We start from the raw sequence: 19741 nt of genomic DNA on the forward strand, positions 1-19741 counted from the left end.
GGTGAGCACCCTGTGAGGACAGACAAAGTGCTGTGAGGCCAGGTCAACGGTGGGGTGGAGGCGGGGCCTGGTGGGCATCTGGGGAGGCTACTGGGGACAAGGACAGAGAAGCCAGTTTGGAGGGTCCCTGGGGCCAAGTCTGAGCAGGCATCTGAGTGCTGTGGTCGTTCAGGGCAGGCGGAGCAGGAGGCGCATAGGAGGGCCTGGCACATGTGAGAGGCCTGTCCCTCGGGTCACGGGTAGAACACCAGTGTTTCCCAGTGAGACAGGTCAGGCTGCAAGTGGGCTCAGCAGCAAGACAAGCCATTCATGCCCGCCATGCTGGCCCCTCTGGGCCTGGAGGAAGGGCTGCTGGGTGAGCTGGGGCCCACCAGGGCAGCTCCCACCACCCAACACTGGCTGTCCAGGCCTCCTGGGGGCTGCAGGGCTAGTGCCTGAGCACAGACGTGGCTGCCCACAGACAGTCCTGCAAGGACCCAGGACCCCGGACCCCAGGCTGCATCCCCCCGGCCACAGATCTGCAGGCAGCCGACTTCCAGAGGACAAGCAGCGCCGCTCAGGCCCAAGTGGGCGCGGACTTGGACCTCACACCTCTGTCCTGTGTCCCAGGAAATGACTGGGGCTGCCAGGGCCTGCCTTTCCTTCCCACTCCCATCCCAGGACATGGGTACTGGGAAAACCACTGTTAAGAGGACACTCTTAAACTCATTCTAATTACTTCTTTTCTCTACATAAATATCAACAACTTCCCCTGTAATTGCAGCAGACTCCTTGCTCCATACTCACAACTCCAACCACACCCAACATAGCCCTTTAGGGAGGCCTGCAGGTCAGAACCAGCAGCAGAGGCACCCAGAGCTCAAGTCCCTCCCTGCCAGCCGCCCCCAGCCTCTCCCAGACAGGGTCACTGAACAAGCCACAGAGTGGTGCAGGGCTGACATCGGCCAGGGACATAGCGGGTGAGTACCCGTGTCTGCGCCCTGGTTCAGAGGTTACTCCAAGTCCAAGCCCTAGAGGGGTGAGTACCCCTGGTGTGGGATTGTCTGGTTTAGTGCTCGTGTCTCTGTCATGGTTCAGAGGGTACCCTTGGTCTAGGTCCTAGTGGAGTGAGTACCCTGGTGAGGGACAGCCTGGGTTAGCACCTATGGATAGCCTGGGTCAGCACCTGCGGACTGCCTGGGTCAGCACCTGCGGACAGCCTGGGTCAGCACCTGCGGACTGCCTGGGTCAGCACCTGCGGACTGCCTGGGTCAGCACCTGCGGACTGCCTGGGTCAGTACCTGCGGATTGCCTGGGTCAGTACCTGCGGATTGCCTGGGTCAGTACCTGCGGATTGCCTGGGTTAGTACCTGTGGATTGCCTGGGTCAGTACCTATGGATGTCTCTGCCCTGGTTCGGAGAGTACTCGTGGCCCACATCTTCATGGAGTGAGGGACTCTGGCACGTAGTGCGTCCCTGTTAGGGTTAATGCTCGTATTGGATTCATAGTGAGGCTGTGTTGCTGGGTAAAATACTCGAGGTGACAGTAGCAGTCTGTGCTGCTGTAGGATGAGGACACATTTTCCGGGCTACTTTCTTGGTGCCCCTGGTGTGGGCTGAAATTTCACCCTCTGTGTGCCCAGGTGGTGGCGGTGGTGGTGCGTTTGCATGCAGTGCGCTGGAGCTGCGCCTGTGTGTTCTTCTGTGTGTTTGGGAGGCTGAGTTCTCGTGGTCTGAGTCGTCTGAATTGAGTACTAGGTCCTGTGTCACGTGGGCTGTGTATCTGTGGTCTGTGTCTCCTGGTAAACACTGTTTAAAATGAGTTCCGGGGTCTGTGCCTCCAAGGGAGTGCGGGACGCTGGCATGGGCTGAGCTGCCGGGGTAAAGACTCCTGTCTCCACTGCAGCACCTGTGGCTTCGGTGCCTCGGTGGGGGTGGGGCCGATGACCTGCCGGTGAGCAGTGTCAAAGGAAACGTGGTTCAATGATGCTTGTTAAAACATGGCAGACTTCATTCGGGGCCACTGGGTCCCTGGGTGTGAGACAGCCTGGGCTGGTACCATGGGGGAGCTGGTCTCCGGGTCCCTGTTGGGGGGGTCTGGTCTCCGGGTCCCTGTTGGTGGGGAGCTGGTCTCCGGGTCCCTGTTGGGGGGGGTCTGGTCTCCGGGTCCCTGTTGGGGGGTCTGGTCTCTGGGTCTTTGTTGGACGGGGGCAAGTCTCTGGGTTCCTGTTGTGGGGGCGGCTGGTCTCTGCGTCCCTGGGGGGGGTCTGGTCTCCGGGTCCCTGTTGGGGGGGTCTAGTCTCCAGGTCCCTGTTGGAGGGGTCTGGTCTCTGGGTCCCTGTTGCAGGGGAGCTGGTCTCCAGGTCCCTGTTGCGAGGGGTCTGGTCTCTGGGTCCCTGTTGGGGGGGTCTGGTCTCCGGGTCCTTGTTGGGGGGTCTGGTCTCTGGGTCTTTGTTGGAGGGGGGCAAGTCTCTGGGTTCCTGTTGTGGGGACGGCTGGTCTCTGCGTCCCTGGGGGGGTCTGGTCTCCGGGTCCCTGTAGGGGGGGTCTGGTCTCTGGGTCCCTGTTGGGGGGGTCTGGTCTCTGGGTCCCTGTGTGGGGGTCTGGTGTCTGGGTCCCTGTAGGGGGCTGGTCTCTGAGTCCCTATGGGGGGGTCTGGTCTCTGGGTCCCTGTAGGGGGCTGGTCTCTGGGTCCCTGTGGGGGTGGCTGGTCTCTGGGTCCCTGTGGGGGCAGCTGGTCCCCAGGGCTCTGTGGGGGGGCAGCAGGATAGTCAGTCAGTGGTGGGATTCTCACCCAGACTTGCTTTTTTGACCAAGGTGGGCTCATTGGTCAACTGGGGAGGAAGGAAGAGGCGGCAGCGAACCTCAGCAGGCAGCTGGGAAGCCACAGCGGGGCCTTAGCTCCAGGCGGTGCCTTCCGAGGATGCGAGGAAGGGCCGCCCAGGTTGGGACAGCCCCACAGGCAGCTGCCCCTGCATCTCGAGCTGCTCTGGGCCTTCTGCGGGGCCCACCTGCCTCCTCCTCAAGCTGCCTCAGCTCCGCAGTTCTCCTCAGGGCACTCTGGGGAGTAAGGGCTGCAGGGAATTTCTCCTCCTTCTCCAAGGGTGACCCTGGGGGCAGGTCCCAGCGCCTGGGAAGGGAACTTGCACAGCTAATTGCCCGCTGGACCCTGAGGCTGGACTCGCAGTCTGGACACTGACCTCAGGAGCCCCGAATGGGTCGTCCCTGCCCTGCCCCTGCCCTGTCCCTGCCCCTGCCCTGCCCCTGCCCTGCCCCGTCCCTGCCCCTGCCCCTGCCCCTGCCCTGACCCTGCCCTGCCCCTGCCCTGACCCTGCCCTGCCCCTGCCCCTGCCCTGACCTGCCCTTGCCCTGACCTGCCCCTGTCCCTGCCCCTGCCCTGCCCCTGCCCTGCCCCTGCCCTGCCCCTGCCCCTGCCTCTGACCTGCCCCTGCCCTGTCCCTGCCCCTGCCCCTGCCCTGCCCCTGCCCCTGCCCTGCCCCTGCCCCTGCCCCTGCCCTGACCTGCCCCTGCCCTGACCTGCCCCTGTCCCTGCCCCTGCCCCTGCCCCTGCCCCACCACCCTGGCCTGCACCCACTTCTCCATCCGGCCTGGTCTCCAGAGTGAGATGAGGCTCCAGCACGTCCCTGACACCTCTGACCCTCCAGAGCTGTGAGCCCATGCCCACTCACACTCCTTCACAGGACCCCCGGCCCACAGGCAAACCGGGGGAGAGAGGGCCAAGCCGGCTGCAAGGGCATGGCAGACAGGTGGACATGGCACTGCATGACGCTAGCAATGGCCTCACAGTGTAGCCACAGGCCCCAGCCTGTGGGGCTGCACATTAACCACTCTAGCTTACTGTGCGTCACTTACACCTCCTTAAGGCTTAAAATCGATTTCACACACACCCAGCAAGAAGCAGGGTGACGTTGGGGAGGGGCCAGGTGCCTGGGCCTGGCTGAGTAGCGTCAACCTTCAGAGCAGAGGGCAGGGCCGGAGGAGAGGGCCCAGCTGCATCTTGTCAGCCTCCTGGATGTACTGGGAGCAGCCTCAGGCTTGGCTGGATTTCACGGGCAGGACGGTCATCCACGGGAAGCAGAAATAAGAACCTTGTGACTCTCTTGAGTGTCCAGGGCCTCAGGCCTGCTCTGGAGGTGCTGACCCAGGGGCCTCTGGAACCACGGTGGGCTCCACGCCACTCACACGCCGGGTCTCTAAGCCACCATCCCTCTCCTTCCGCATGCCTCCCGCCTTAGCGCTGTGCAGGGGCAGTGACCCTCCCCTGCAAGGCTGGGGCCTCCCCAGGTCACAGGGGAGAAGGGCAGGCAGGCCCCACGCAGAAACTTCTGGGGCCAGATCCATGACGCTGCCCTCTGACATCAGCGGCATTTGTGCCTCCCCCGGGGGCCTCTGGGAGGCAGCGGAGGCCAGGCCACAGCTGGAAACGCCTCAAGGGAAACCGTGTGTCTCAGCCTCAGCCTGCGGCCCTCCTGGAAGGAGGGGTGAACTATCACAGCGTCCACAGCTGGAGCTCCTGGAGAGCACCAGGGACACCAGCCTCCCACCCCGTCAGGCCACAGCATCAGGGAAGGACGGCAGCCCCTGTGGGAGGTGTGGCAGGGGCGAGGCAAGCAGCCTCCCCTGTGAGTATGAAAGCAAGGCTGCCAGGGAAGGGCCTGTGGCCGAGAGCACCCAGTGAGGCCCAGGCCCCAGGGGGAGTTAGGTCGGGAGACGGCGCCTGTGGTCAGTGGGCAACAAGGACTCGCACAGTCCTGTACTGTCCCCCTCCCAGGCCCAGGAGCCACCCGCAGGGGCTGAGCCCTGGGAGCAACCCAGCCGGGCTCTAAGGGAATGTACAGGGGGCCCGGTGACCCGGGGTGGGTCTGTCCTGGGGCCTCCCGGGTTCTCTCACGTGTGTTTTGGCCCCCTCTGCAGTGTTCAGATGAGGACGGGGCTCAAATCCCCACACTGGGTAGGGGTGGAGTTGGGACCTGTGAGCATCGAGCCCTATGAAGGGTCCCCTTCAGCTGCTCATAAGCATGTCAGGGCATCAGTGGGCTCCGGGACCCTGACCCTACTCTGCAGATGGCGTCCGGGCATCAGCCAGGAGGAGACCTCCTGCTCTGAGCTGGTTTTTGGAGAAGCCATTGAGGCACAGAGGAAATGTGGGACTGGAGGGCGTCCTAGAGGCCGGGACACCCTCACCGGTGCTGGGATCCGGGGACCTGACGCCCCCGAGGCCTCAGCCTCACTGAGCAGCCACCCTCGCCCCAAGGGCCCACAGCACTACGCAGCGTCCTGGAGCCCCGTGGCCTTGTTCTGACTGTGCACCCCACTCCCGGAAAGTCCTGCCTCCACAGACACCCCGTCCAGGCCAGGACCTGCACCCGAAGAGGCACACACCGAGCAGCCCCTGGTTTCTGCTGCTGCCCTGGGGGCGGGGCCAGAGCGTCCAGGTGCTGAGCACGGCCCCTTGCCTGTGATCGGCGCGCCAGCCGACAGGCAGAAGAGAAAACATGAGCGCATTAAGTACGTACCTACTTCTCAGGTCTTTTCATCTTTTTCTGAGAAACATATCCTATTTAATTGAATGAAAAGGAGCGTTCCGTTATTTTCCAAGAAATGACCATTCATCCAGAAAGGTGATGGGCTTTTTGAATTTTATTTACAGAAAACTACAGTATAAGATCGGTTTTGCTGTTTATGCGTTTGCAAACGGCATGGCCGATGAACTAGACACATCTCGTTTCGATTCAGTTTGAGTTTATTCTGGAATTTTGTTTTAAAGATAAACAGTCGTTTATAATGGCTCAGTCTAAGGGCCAGGAAGGTCTCGCCCTGGCCCTGCCCTTCAGACACGGCCCCCTCTTCACGTCACCCTTCGCCTCACAGCCTGACGGCCACCTCCCCCGTCACCTGGTAAGGCCCTTTATGAAATCTTCTTCCATGAATAGAGCAAGAGGAACAACAAGCCGTTTTCTTCTCTGCACTCACTCGACACAGAAGGCTTCTGTGGCCGGACGTGTGTGTCTCCAGGGGCACCAGCTGGGTGTCCTATAATTCCGTTCAGCCTCTACAGCATCTACCCAGCGATGGTGCCCGGCCCCACAGGGGAAGCTGTCCCACCCCAGGTCCCGATCACAGGTCCAGCCCACCCAGATGCTCCCTTCTGACTGGCTGCAAAGTGGGGTTCCCATGATCCCGTCCTTGGGTTCGATTAATTTGCTCGCAGAACTCAGGGATCGATTAATTTGCTTGCAGAACTCAGGGAAGTGCTTATGTACATTTACCCGTTTATTCTAAAGGATATTATAAAAGATACAGATGAGAAAGCAGCTTTTATCTGAGGAATGTGGGTCCCTTTAAGTTATCAGCCCAGAGAGGCCCTGGAATAAGAGCGGCAGCCCTCCCTGCCTTAGAGACCAACCGACACCAAGTAGCAATGAATGAACCTGACATGCCCCACGCCAGGCCGTCACTCAGACCCCAGAGTTCAACAGCGCACAGCTAATCACCAGTCAACGGCCGCCCTGTGAACAGTGGGGACTCCTGACAAACAGCTGGTGTGGGTCACTCCTCGTCCTTTTTTTTTTTTTTTTCCTGTCTGTAGGTTTATTGTCTTGATCTGAAAAATCCTCATAGGTAATTGTTCGGTTGAGCTCTCAGCCGCTCCTGAGCTCCGAGGAAGCTTGCCCTCTTTGAGCTACCCGAACTTTCTTCTGAGCAAAGGACATTTTGGGACGGTTCTGCCTCTTCTTTCGAACTTCTTTCTTGGGCTTCTTCTCATAGCCTGGATTCTCTTGTAGAGCAGCATGAGCTTTCTTATCTCTCTCCCCCACTGTGGGTGGCAAGCCATCCAGGTGCTGAGGCAAGAGACCGAGGGCACGAGCTGTTCCAGTGTAATAAAATATATAAAATAAGAATAGTTATACTAGATCTAGATCATAGATATGATTATATATGTATCACTAATCATTAGTTTGTAGCAATTATTCTTTATTCCAATATTATAATAATTCTCGCTCTACAATCATAACCTAGGAAAAACCAGGCCGTACAGAGATAGGAGCTGAGGGGACATAGTGAGAAGTGACCAGAAGACAAGAGTGTGAGCCTTCTGTCATGCCCGGACACGGCCACCAGAGGGCTCCTTGGTCTAGCGGTAACACCAGCATCTGGGAAGACGCTGTTGCCAAGCAGACCATGGTTTAGTGGTAGCGTCAGTGCAGTGGTCATGCTCCTGGTCTGCTCTCACATTCCACTCTGTACACCTGGCTCCGCCCTCTAGATAGCAGTAGCAAAATTAGTGAAAGTATTAAAGTCTTTGATATTTCTGAAAAGAGCATAGAAGAAATAATGACGTAAGCTGTCCTCTCTCTCTCCGCCTCGGCTACCTAACAGGGAAGGGCCCCCTGTCCGGTGGACACGTGACTCACGTGACTTTACCTATCACTGGAGATGACTCACACTCCTTACCCTGCCCCTTTGTCTTGTATCCAATAAATAACAGCGCAGCCTGGCAGTCGGGGCCACTACCGATCTCTGCGTCTTGGTGGTAGTGGTCCCCCAGGCCCAGCTGTCTTTTTTTTATCTCTTTGTCTTGTGTCTTTATTTCTACAATCTCTCGTCTCTGCACATGGGGAGACAAACCCACCGACACTGTGGGGCTGGTCCCTACACCCCACCATGTCTGGAGTTTACGCTGTTCTTTACGTATTGAGAGAACTGTTTCTTGTAAGCATCTTCATCTTCTTGCATTAAGTAGCACATGTCATCTGCAACATTCTGGCCCATGATGCACTTCCGTGTACTTCTGCATTAAATTCCTTGTTTTCAGAATCATAACCAGGGAATTGTTTGGTACTGTGAGGGATAGACCAGCCTCCATCCACAGCTCCATTCAGGGCACCAAAAACTTTATTGCCAGTAGTAGTTTTGGCAAGGCCTGCATCCATATAGCAGGTAAAGGCACCTGGCCGACCATCAATGCTTTCCACATTGTATTCATCACCAGTCACCTCCACTTCGCCCTCTTAGATCTTGTCCAGGCTAGACCTATTGAGAAGCCTGTGGGCCAGCAGCAGCCAGGACAATACGCTGCGGCATAATTTATCAGGCCAACCTTCACACCGTATTTTGGCAGTTCATGTGCATACGCTGCACAGACTATCATACCCCCTCTATCCGGGCATAAGTGATCTGACAAATGATATCTCTGTTTGTTACACGAACTATCATCCTGTATTTGGGTGTGTTGTATTTATTTTTATCCTGAATCACCAAGTGTTTCCGAGCATAGTAATCAGTTTTACCCTCTCGTCGTCTTCTAAATTTCACTTGGTATCTCTTAAAGTAGGCCTTATTCGTCATAACTTTAACAAACCCCATCCTGCGGAACAGAGACCTGCATCTGCGGCTCTACAGAGACCGGCCCCTTGTCCCCTTTTTCGCTTTTAAAAATCTGCTTGTAAGAACCAATGCAAGAAGTCCAGTAACTCAACTGGCCAGAGTGCTGTGTGTCCTCCAAACAGCCACACCAGCTCTCCAAGAAGAGTTCTTAACCAGGCTGATGAACTGCCTGGAGTGACAGAAATAGAATTCAGAATACAGCTAGGAGCAAAGGTCGTCGAGACTCAGGAGGACAGCAAAACCCAACTCAAGAAAAATAAGAATCACAATAAAGTGATACAGGAGCTGAAGGACGAAATAGCTGGCATGAAAAACAACCTCATGGATCTGACAGAGCTGAGTCACACAATACAAGAATTTCAGCTGGGCGCAGTGGCTCACGCCTGTAATCCCAGCAGAGCTGAGTCACACAATACAAGAATTTCAGGCCAGGCATGGTGGCTCACACCTGTAATCCCAGCAGAGCCGAGTCACACAATACAAGAATTTCGGGTCAGATGCGGTGGCTCACACCTGTAATCCCAGCATGGCTGAGTAAACACAATACAAGAATTTCAGGCCGGGCGCAGTGGCTCACGCTTGTAATCCCAGCACTTTGGGAGGCCGAAACGGGTGGATCACCTGAGGTCAGGAGTTCGAGAGCAGGCTGGCCAACATGGTGAAACCCCGTATCTACTAAAAATACAAAACTTAGCTGGGCATGGTGGCAAGTAGCTGTAATCCCAGCTACTCTGGAGGCTGAGGCAGGAGAATTGCTTGAACCCAGGAGGTTAAGGTTGCAGTGAGCCGAGATCATGACACTGCACTCCAGCCTGGGTGACAGAGTGAGAATCCTTCTCAAAAAAAATTCTTAAAAAAAGAATTTCACAATGCAACCACAAATATTAACTGCAGAATCAACCAAACTGAGGTAAGAATCTCAGAACTTGAAGACTGGTTCTCTGAAATAAGACAGACAAAAATAAAGAAAAAAGAATGAAAAAAACTTCAAGAAGTATGGAATTATGTAAAGAGGCCAAACCTATGAATCACTAGCATCCTGCAAGGGAAGGGGAGAAAGCAAACAACTTGGAAAACATATCTCAGGGTCTTGTTCATGAAAACTTCCCCAACCTTGCTAGAGAGGCCAACAGTCAAATTCAGAAACTACGGAGAACCCCTGCAAGATTCTACACAAAAAGATCATCCCCAAAATGTCTGACATAATCGTCAGATTTTCCAAGGTCAATATGAAAGAAAGAATGTTAAAGGCAGCTAGAGAGAAAGGGCAGGTCACCTACAAAGGGAACCCCATCAGCCTAACAGCAGACCTCTCAGCTGAAACCCTACAAGCAAGAAGAGATTGGGGACCTATATTCAACATTCCTAAAGAAAAAAAGCTTCAACCAAGAATTCGATATTCAGCCAAACTAATCTTCCTAAGTAAAGGAGAAATAAGATCCTTTTCAGATAAGGAAATGCTGAGGGAATTCATCACCACCAGGCCTGCCTAAAAGAGATCTTGAAAGGAGCACTAAATACAGAAACGAAAGACCAGCTAATACAAAAATGCACTTAAATACACAGACTAGTGACACCATGAAGCAACCACACAAACATGCCAGCATAATAAGCAGCTAACAGCACAGGGACAGGATCAAATCCACACAGATCAACACTGACCTTGAATGCAAATGGGCTAAATGCCCCACTTAAAAGGCACAGAGTGGCAAGCTGGATACAAAAGCAAGACCCAGTAGTACTATGCTGTCTTCAAGAGACCCATCTCACACGTAATGATACTCATAGGCTCAAAATAAAGGGACGGAGGAAAATCTACCAAGCAAATGGAAAGCAAAAAAGCAGGGGTAGGAATCCAAACTTCAGACAAAACATTTCAAACTAACAAAGATCAAAAAAGACAAAAAAAGGCATTATATGGTAGAAAGTTCAATTTAACAAGAAGACCTAACTCCTAAATATGTATGCACCCAACACAGGAGCTCCCAGATTCATAAAACAAGTTCTTAGAGACCTACGAGGAGACATAGGCTCCCACACAATACTAGCGGGAGACTTCAACACTCCACTGGCAATGTTAGACAGGTCATTGAGGCAGAAAATTAACAAGGATATTCAGGACCTAAACTCAAGATTGGACTAAATGGATCTAATAGACCTATTTATAGAACTCTCCACCCAAAACAACAGAATATACATTCTTCTCATTGCCACGTGGCACATACTCAAAAATCACATAATTGGACATAAACCAATTCTCAATAAACATAAAAGAACCAAAATCACACAAAACATACTCTCAAACCACAGCACAATAAAAATAAAAGTCAAGACTATGAAAATCACTCAAAACTATGCAATTACGTGGAAATTAAACAACATGCCCCTGAATGACTTTTGGGTAAAATTAAGGCAGAAATCAAGAAGTTATTTGAAAATAAGGAGAACAAAGATACAACACACCAGAATCTCTGGGACACAGCTAAGGCAGTGTTAAGAGGGAAATTCATAGCACTAAATGCCCATATTAAAAAGTCAGAAAGATCTCCAATTAACAACCTAAATTCACAACTGAAAGAATTAGAGAAGCAAGAACAAATCAACCCCAAAGCTAGATGAGAAATAACAAAAATCGAGCTGAACTGAAGGAAATTGAGACACATAAAACCATTCAAAGGATCAATAAATCCAGGAGTTGTTTTTTAAAAAATAATAAAATAGGCCACTAGCTAGACTAATAAAGAAGAAAAGAGAGAAGATCCAAATAAACCTAATTACAGATGATAAAGGGAATGTTAGCACTGACCCACACAAATAAAAGCAGCCATCAGAAACTACTATGAACACCTCTACACACACAAACTAGAAAAGCTAGAAGAGATGAATAAATTCCTGTACCCATACACCCTCCCAGGACTGAATCAAGAAGAAATTGATTCCCTGAACAGACAAATAATGAGCTCTTAAATTGAATCAGTAATAAATGGCCTACCAACCAAAAAAACTTCAGGACCCGATGGATTCACAGCTGAATTCTACCAGATGTGCAAAGAAGAGCCTGTACAATTCCTACAGAAACTATTCCAAACAATTGAGGAGGAGGAATTCCTCCCCAGCTCATTCTATGAGGCCAGCATCATCTCAACACCAAAATCTGGCAGAGATACAATAAAAAAAGAAAACTTCATCTCTGGGATGCAAGGTTGGTTCAACATATACAAATCAATAAGTGTGATTTGTCACATAAACAGGACAAAAGACAAAAACCACATGATTTTCTCACTAGATGCAGAAAAGGGTTTCCATAAAATCCAATACCTCTTCATGTTAAAAACGCTCAATAAACTCGGTATTGAAGGAACATACCCCAAAATAATAACAGCCATGCTATGACAAACCCACTGCCAACATCATGCTGAATGGGCAAAAGCTGGAAGCATTCCCCTTGAAAACCGGCACAAGATAAGGATGCCCTCTCTCACCACTTCTATAACTTAGTATTGGAAGTCCTAGCCAAAGCAATCAGGCAAGAGAAAGAAATACAGGGTACCCAAATAGGAAGAGAAGAGAAGAAGTCAAACAATCTCTGTTTGCAGACAACATGATTCTATATCTAGAAAACCTCATAGTTGGCCCCAAAGTTCCTCCAGCTGATAAACAACTTCAGCAAAGTTGCAGTATACAAAATAAATGTACAAAAATCACTAGCATTTCTATACACCAACAACAGCCAAATCAAGAGCCAAATCAGAAAGGCAATCCCATTCACAATTGCCACAAAAAGAATAAAACATCTAGGAATAGAGCTAACCGGGGAGGTGAAAGATCTCTACAATGAGAATTATAAAACACTGCTCAAAGAAATCAGAGAAGATACAAACAAATGGAAAAACATCCCATATTTGTGGATAGGAAGAATCAATATCGTCAAAACGGCCATATTCCCCAGAGCAACTTACATATTCAATGCTATTCCTATCAAACTACCAATGACATTCTTCACAGAACTAGAAAAAAAACTATTTTAAAATTCATATGGAACCAAAAAAGAGCCCAAATAGCCAAGGCAATCATGAGCAAAAAGAACAAAGCTGGAAGCATCATATTGTCCAACTTCAAATGATACTGCAAATCTACAGTAACCAAAACAGCATGGTACTGGTACAAAAACAGGCACATAGACCAACAGAACAGCATAGAGATCTCAGACATAAGACCACACATCTACAACCATCTGATCTTCAACAAAGCTGACAAAAACAAACAATGGAAAAAAGACTCCATATCAATAAATGGTGCTGGGATAGCCGGCTAGCCATTTGCAGAAGACTGAACCTGGAACCCTTTCTTATACCATATACAAAAATTCAACTCAAGATGGATTAAAGACTTAAATGTAAAACCCAAAACTATAAAAACCCTGGAAGACAACCTAGGTAATACCATCCTGGACATAGGAACAGGCAACGATTTCATGACAAAGACACCAAAAGTAATCACAACAAAAGCAAAACTTGACAAGTGGGACCTAATTAAACTGAAGGCTTCTGCACAGCAAAAGGGACTATCAACAGAGTGAACAGACAACCTACAGAATGGGATACAATATTTGCAAACTATGCATCTGACAAAGGTCTAATACCCAGCATCTACAAGGAACTGAAACAAATTTACGAGAGAAAAACAACCCCATTAAAAAGTAGACAAAGGACATGAACAGAAACTTCTCAAAAGAAGACACACATGCAGCCAACAAGCGTATGAAAAAAAGCCCAATACCACTGACCGTTAGAGAAATGCAAGTAAAAACCACGGTGAGATACCATCTCACACTAGTCAGAATGGCTGTAATTAAAACGTCAAAAAATAACAGATGCTGGTGAAGTTGCGGAGAAAAGGAAACACTTATACACTGTTGGTGGGAGTGTAAATTAGTTCAACCATTGCAGAAAGCAGTATGGAGATTCCTTAACGAGCTAAAAGCAGAACTACCATCTGACCAGCCATCCCATTACTGGGTATAGATCCAGAGGAATAGAAATCATTCTGCCATCAAGACAATCACACGAATGTTCATCGCGGCACTGTTCACAATAGCAAAGACATGGAATCAACCTAAATGCCCATCAATGGCAGAGTGGATAAAGAAAATGTGATACATACGTACCATGGAATACTGTGCAGCCGTGACAAGGAGATCATGTCTTTTGAGGGAAAATGGGTGGAGCTGGAGGCTATTATTCTTAGCAAACTAACACAGGAACAAAACACCAGATACTGCATGTTCTCACTTATAAGTGGGAGCAAAATGATGAGAACTTATGAACACAAAGAAGGGAACCACAGACACTGGGGTCTCCTTGAGTGGAGGTGGGAGGAGGGAGAGGGGCAGAAAAGGTAACCGTTGGGGCTCAGTACCTGGGTGATGAAATAACCTGCACCACCAACCCCCATGACACATGTTTACCTGTGTAATAAACCTTCACATGTTACCCCAAACCTAAAATAAGAGTTAAAAAATAAATAAATAAAAACCTGCTTACAACAAAGGCTGAATGGAGCTCACAGCCAAGGCAACCAGGAAGGGTGTCCCGGCTGGCTGCTCCCAGCTCTGCTGAAGTGAACTCTAAAGTTGTGTTTTGTGCCTCAACTTCCTCCTTTGGGTCCACAGAGATGTGCAGCCCGATGAAGAGTGGCGGCCGAGGCGCCCTCAGAGCCCAGAGCCTCCTCTCTGGCCGTGCCTCCCTCCTGGAACCTCCCAGGCTCAATGCAGCCCAATGAAGGGTGGCGGCCGAGGCGCCCCCGGAACCCAGAGCCTCCTCTCCGGCCATGCCTCCCTCCTGGAATCTCCCAGGTTCAAACCCCGAAGCTCATCGGATCTTGTTGCTCGGGGTTTTCTGGAGTGTGGTCTCCAGACCCCTCCCCCAGAGGGCAGTGGGCGAAGCAGAAAGTTCCCACCTGGATCCTATCATTGCTGGTCTCTCTGAGGACCCCCATCCTGGGGCCTCTCCAGGGACCCCACCTGTCCACCTCATTGCCATAACCCTAAAGTTATCACAGGGCTCCTCATGAATAACAGAAGACACTCCCATCACTCAGAACCTTCCTGGGGTCATGGATCCCCATCCCACACACCCCAACAAAACCAAGTGTGTTTCATAAAATACCACAAATAAAGAAAAGAGGGACAAATTCCTGGGGCAAGGGGCATTAGCTGGGTGTGGTGGCGCACACCTGTAATCCCAGCTACCCAGGAGGCTGAGGCAAGAGAATCACTTGAACCTGGGAGGCGGAGGTTGCAGTGAGCTGAGATTGCGCCACTGCACCCCAGCCTGGGCAACAGAGCAAGACGCCGTCTCAAAAAAAAAAAAAAAAAAAAAAAAAAATAGTGCCAAAGGAGCAAACTAAAACTCTCTCTGGAGGAAGATAAAGTAACCCTAGGCCTCAAGTAATTTCCAAGAATACTTTTGCAAACACAGTAGCCAGCACACAATTTAAAATAACCAGGCACTCAAAGAGAAAAGATCACACCCATAAAAGTCAGCGAGAAACAGGAGGCGTGTGGGGCCGCAGCTCAGGGAGGTAAGAAACACACATGGCTGCATGTATGTCTTCTTTTGAGAAGTTTCTGTTCATGTCCTTTGTCTACTTTTTAATGGGGTAGACATTTAATGAGGTAGACATAATAGGAGAGATGCATGGGGCCGCAGCTCAGGGAGGTAAGAAACAGCAGACAACAGAAGAGACACGTGGGGCCGCAGCTCACGGAGTTCTCAGACAGGCTTGTGAAGGTGACCTGCGCTTACCCACCATGCTAATAACACACAGAAATCAGTCACTCAAAACCAAAGTCCCTGGAACTTCGCACGATTTTGAGCCTTAAGGAATCGATGACGGGACCTGACTCAGAGGACAGGCAGCTGCAACCTTTGTTCCCTGAATGCAGATCAGCCTTTCCTTGACCGACATTGTTTTGTAAAATGTAGAAAACTTAAGGCGTCGGGAAGACCCTCCCTCTTCCCTGCTGATCTTCATTAGAGATTAACTCCCCTTTCTTCCCGGACTGACACAAGACCTCATGACTACCACACAGTGTAAGGCTGAATGCTAAATATGTTCTTTGAAATGGAAAACAGAAAACAAAGTATAACTAATCAAATTGCTATCACTCACAAGCCAGCCTTGTATGAAAAATGTTGTAACCCTTTTAAATTTCTCTGTTTTCTGCATATATAAAGGAGACCTTAACTTTTCAGCTTCAGAGCACTGACCCCATTTCTTTGGAGTCTGTGTTATCCGGATGGCTATTTTCAGCTTCGAGCTTGAATATACTCTTTTAAACTGGATTCTGATCCTTTTGATGTTTGAGAGTTGACAGACATAGAAACTAAGGTTGAGAATTTTGGCAGAGAATCAGAAACCATTAAAATTTTAAAATAAATAAAAGGCCTGAAAAAGAAATAATGGAAAAAATACAACGAATGGGTTTAATGGTAGATTAGACATAAAGAGAGTTTGTGAACTGGAAGATGGACCGTCTGAAAACATCCAGAATAAAGCTAAAAGATAAACTACAGAATAGAGGGCAAAAGACACACAGTGTAGTGCACGCAGATCCATCACACGTGTGTCCCTGGAGTCCACGAATGCGGGGACGAGCTGGGCGGATCTAGCACACGTGCGTCCCTGGAGTCCATGCATTCAGACACAAAATGGGTGGATCTATCACGCGTGCATCACTGGAGTCCACGAATGCAGGGACAAGCTAGGCAGATCTATCACGCGTGCGTCCCTGGAGTCCACGAATGCGGGGACAGGCTAGGCAGATCTATCACGCGTGCGTCCCTGGAGTCCACGAATGCGGGGACAGGCTAGGCGGATCTATCACGCGTGCGTCCCTGGAGTCCACGAATGCGGGGACAGGCTAGGCGGATCTATCATGCGTGCGTCACCGGAGTCCACGAATGCCGGGACGAGCTGGGCGGATCTATCACGCGTGCGTCCCTGGAGTCCACGAATGCGGGGACAGGCTAGGCGGATCTATCACGCGTGCGTCCCTGGAGTCCACGAATGCGGGGACAGGCTAGGCGGATCTATCACGCGTGCGTCACCGGAGTCCACGAATGCTGGGACAAGCCGGGGGCCAAGAGAAAGAGAACAGGAGGAAACACTGAAACAGCATCTAATGACAGAATGGTGAAAACTTTCCCAAACTGATTAAAAACACAAGCCATGGATTCCAGCAGGTCTACAAACTTCCAACTAATATAGAATAGAAATGAAACAATACAATAATAACCAATACAAAATAAGTCAGAAAGAAAAGGGAGCAGAGAACAAGTGGAGAACAGAAAACACTTAACAAATGGTAGATTTAGGCCGGGCGCAGTGGCTCACGCCTGTCATCCCAGCACTTTGGGAGGCTGAGGCAGGTGGATCACGAGGTCAGGAGTTCAAGATCAGCCTGGGCAATATGGCGAAACCTGGTTTCTACTAAAAATACAAAAATTAGCCAGGCATGGCGGCACATGCCTGTAACCCCAGCTACTCGGGAGGCTGAGGTGGAAGGATCACTTGAATTCGGGAGGCGGAGGCTGCAGTGAGCCAAGATACGCCACTGCACTCCAGCCTAAGTGACAGAGTGAGTTGAGTCTCTGTCTCAAAAAAAAAAGAAAGAAAAGAAAAGGGTGAAAATCAGTGAGTTATACAATCATCTCAAGAATTTAGAAAAATAATAACAAATTAACCAAAACTAGAGGAATGAAATCATAAAGATAAGAACAGAGTCCAGGCATGGTGGCTCACATCTATAATCCTAGCACTTTGGGAGGCCAAGGCAGGCAGATAGCCTGAGCTCAGGAGTTCAAAACCAGCCTGGCAACACGGTAAAACCCTGTCTTTACTAAAAATACAAAAAAATTAACCGGGCGTGGCGGTGTGCACCTGTAGTCCCAGCTACTCGGGAGACTGAGGCAGGAGAATCGCTTGAACCTGGGAGGCAGAGGTTGCAGTGAGCCGAGATCACGCCACTGCACTCCAGCCTAGGCAACAGAGCGAGACTCAGTCTGCAAAAAAAAAAAAAAAAAAAAAAAGAAAGAAAGAAAAAATAAGAACAGAAATTAACAAAATTAAAAATATATATCCTTTAAAAGGGTTCATAAAATCAATATAGTCCTGGCAAATCCAATCCAGAAAAAAGAAAGAAGGCACAAGTAACAAATGTCAGGAATTGGGGGGCTATTCCTTCAGACCCTACAGACATTAAAAGGTAAAGAGCAAATAGATAATACCTGCAAGTTGATGCCAATAACTTGGAAAAGAGAGAAATTCCTAGGAAATGTGAAAGATTTTTTTTTAGAGATGGGGTCTCACTATGTTGGCCAGGCTGGTCTTGAACTCCTAGCCTCAAATGATCCTCCTGCCTCAGCCTCCCAAAATGCTGAGATTATAGGTGTGAGCCACTGTGCCTGGCCTGAAAGCATCTTAATAGTTGTATAAGTATTAAATAATTGAATTCATAATTTGAAACCTTCGTATTTAAAAACAAATGCCTTTAGATCCAGTGATGGCCTCACCAGAGAATTCCACCAGACATTTAAGGAAAAAATAACAGTAGTTTTACTAGAACTCGAAGTCTTTCAGAGAACATAAAAAGAAGAACACATCCCAATTATTTCAGGAAGAAGCATAACCTTGATACTTACAGCTAACAGGGACATTATAAGAAAGACACATCACTGGCCGATGAAAATAAATGCAAAAGTTCTTACACAAAATATTAGTCAACCAAATCCAGCATATTGAGTAAAGACCCTATATCACAATCAGATAGATGGAAGGAATGCAAAATTAGTTCAACATCAAACATTTACCCATGTAATCTAACACATTATCAGAATATGAAAGTCACATAATCATCTTAGTAGATGCAGAAAACACATTTGATAAAATTCAGCGCCTATTTGTGATTTAATAGAACACTTGGCAAATTAGCAAAAGAAGGAGACTTAATTAATCTGCTAAAGGGAGTTACAAACACCTGAAGCAAAATTACACTTAATGGTGAAATGGAAAGCTGGCCTTCCCTCCCACTGGGAACTCAGCAGAGTGGATGATCGCTACACCTGCTTTTCCCTGTTGTTCAGGAGGCCCTGGCAGGGACAGTGAGGAGGAGGAAGAAAGAAACATGAGAAGGATTAGTAATGAAGAAGTCAGCCTGACATTATTCTCAGATGATATGGTTGCTTACATAGAAAATCCAAAGCAATGCGAAGATCAGAATTAATAAGCAGGTTTAGCAAAGTTGCCAGATACAAGGTCATTATACAAAAACCAACTTTATAGGCCAGCACTAAACAGAAAATACGTGTTTTGCAAAGATAGAATCTATAGTAGCACCACAAAATATCAGATATTCATGCTAAACATGATACAAGATGCATACGGCCTTTTCACAGAAAACTACAAAATATCACTGGGAGAACAGGACGATAATCTGAACATGTGGAAGGAGATGCATGTTCACAGGTGAGGAAGCTGTGCAGGGTCAGTGCGACCCCAGCCATACTGCAGGGCACATGACATGCTGCTTCCAGGTGGGTCCGAAAATGCAGAGGACCACGGGCAGTCAGGACCTTCTTGAAGAAGAAGGAGGTGGGGGAAGAGGCAAGGGTGGGCTCTGTGTGGAGACTTCTGCGGCTGTTGCAGAACTGACAGAAAGACCGATGGGAAAGGATAGAGTCTAGAAACAGACTCACACCTGGGCACACTCGACCCAGCAGAAGCAAGGCTGGCAAAACGGAGAGTGAAGGGCACCTTCCCAACACCCAGCCCGTGCCCGGCCATCGCCAGTGCAGGGAAAACAGGAACTTCATACATGCATAACGTAAGACCCGGCAACTCCACTCTAAAGATAGGCCCAACAGAAACACAGGCACGTGAAGAAAAGATGCCCCCGTAGCTTCGTTCCTAAGGCCCCAAATCTAGAAGCCACCCGAGTGCCCACCAGTGGGGAAAGAGAACCTCCACTGTGGGGTATTGATGTAATTTAATACAATTCAGTAACAATAATCAATAAATTACTACCCATGACAGCATGGTTGAATCTCAGAGACACTGAGGAAAAATGCACACACACAAATACACAAATACACAAATACACACACACACACACACATAAATACACACACATACACACACATACACACACACAAATACACACACAAATACACACATACACACACATACACACACAAATACACAAATACACAAATACACACACACATAAATACACACACACAGACACACATACACACACATACACACACACACATAAATACACACACATACACAC

General features: G+C 49.4%; 1 pseudogene; it reads right to left on the reverse strand.

The window, feature by feature from the left end:
• Positions 1–6615: 6615 nt before the first annotated feature.
• LOC112135148 (large ribosomal subunit protein uL18-like) lies at positions 6616–8380 on the reverse strand (annotated as a pseudogene).
• Between the last annotated feature and the right edge of the window lie 11361 nt (positions 8381–19741).

The sequence above is a fragment of the Pongo abelii genome, chromosome 8 (assembly GCF_028885655.2).
Source record: "Pongo abelii isolate AG06213 chromosome 8, NHGRI_mPonAbe1-v2.0_pri, whole genome shotgun sequence".
In the NCBI taxonomy this organism is placed as follows: domain Eukaryota; kingdom Metazoa; phylum Chordata; class Mammalia; order Primates; family Hominidae; genus Pongo; species Pongo abelii.